Genomic DNA, 1,491 nt, shown 5'->3' with positions numbered 1-1,491 from the left:
TGGATGGTTCTTCCATCCAGGGTTGTAAGTACCCGAAAAAGGATTATTGAAAGATTTTTGATAGGTATTCATAACATTGGCCTGATCGTGCAAGACTTCCTTGAATGCGGGTATTGTGGGGCAATCAGTGATGAGATGGCCAGGCATCTCGCAAATCCTACAACACTCGCTGTTATGTTCTACGGTCTTGACGGGTTCAATCCTTCTAAGTTCAATTTCCTCTACCTTCCTAGTAAGGGCTGCCATTTTAGCTTGAATATCATCCTGAGTATTAAGGTTGTAAAGGCCCCCGTGTGGAATGCTAGTAGTCTTAGGCAAAGGTTTATTCACTCTATCCCCTGTATCCCATAATTGTGCAGTCTCTGCGAGAGAGTCTAAATAGTCCCATGCCTCATCGGGTTGCTTTTCCAGAAATAGACCATTGCACATAGTCTCTATAAATTATTTCAACTGTGGAGACAACCCTTCGTAAAAGAAACTAATGGTTCTCCATGTTTCAAACCCATGATGAGGACAAGAGAGAAGCAAATCTTTAAATCTCTCCCAGCATTCATAAAATGTTTCATGGTCTTTTTGCTGGAAATTACTAATGTGCCTTTTCAAAAAGTTAGTCCTTTGTGCGGGAAAGAATTTTTTCAAGAATTCTCTTTGCATATCATGCCATGTTCCTAGCGATCTAGGTCTCTAGGAGTTCAGCCATGTTTTGGCTTTATCCTTTAAAGAAAAAGGAAACAAGGTCAATTTAAGGACATCTTCCGATACATTTGGCACTCTAAATGTGATGCTAATTTTCTCAAAATCCTTAAGGTGAAGATAAGGGTTCTCGGATTCCATCCCATGATACTTGGGCAGCAATTGAATTACTCCTGGTTTGATTTCAAAGTGTCCTACATTTTCAGGAATAATCATGCATGAAGGTTGACTAGTTCTAGTAGGGTGTCAGTATTGTCGAAGTGTCATAACTGGGGGTCTACCTTCATCACCATGGTGACTTCCTACATCATCAGCCATCTCACCAGATCTGAGATTTTGCGTAAGATTTTCAATATTATGATCTAAGGAATTGTCAAATGTTTGTCGATTCAGGCGTCCAGTGTTGTCCCTATTCCAACCTAGCATACAAAATTTTAGAGTTTATTTATTTGTTTGTTTTTTTTTTCAATGATTACCCTTGATCTTTTCTTAAAGTTCTTATCAATTTTCAATTAGCAACAAGGGTTAATGAGATATGATGATAATAAAATTCTGATTCTAAAAAAAATTAAACACAGAAAATTCAAAGCAGACAGCAGCAAGGTTGTATATTAATTTAATGGTCGTAAAAATATCAGAATATCAATCAGACCGTTCAGATGAAAGAAACTTGTGTCCTACACCAGCCGACAAAATTTGAGTCCAATCAGATGGTGCATTACGCAGATATCAGAGTGTGATGCAGACTGTGCAGGAAATAAAAACAGCAGAAATTTTTTTTTTTTCAGTTTTAGTTTT

At 37.6% G+C, this 1,491-nt stretch overlaps 1 pseudogene; it reads left to right on the top strand.

Moving 5' to 3' along the window:
• The first annotated feature begins 499 nt into the window (after positions 1 to 499).
• LOC120112070 lies at positions 500 to 597 on the top strand (annotated as a pseudogene).
• Positions 598 to 1,491: the final 894 nt, after the last annotated feature.

The sequence above is a fragment of the Phoenix dactylifera genome, chromosome 9, assembly GCF_009389715.1.
Source record: "Phoenix dactylifera cultivar Barhee BC4 chromosome 9, palm_55x_up_171113_PBpolish2nd_filt_p, whole genome shotgun sequence".
Taxonomy (NCBI): domain Eukaryota; kingdom Viridiplantae; phylum Streptophyta; class Magnoliopsida; order Arecales; family Arecaceae; genus Phoenix; species Phoenix dactylifera.
Note: the sequence above shows the minus strand (reverse complement) of the source record. Positions and strands in the feature narration are given on the sequence as shown.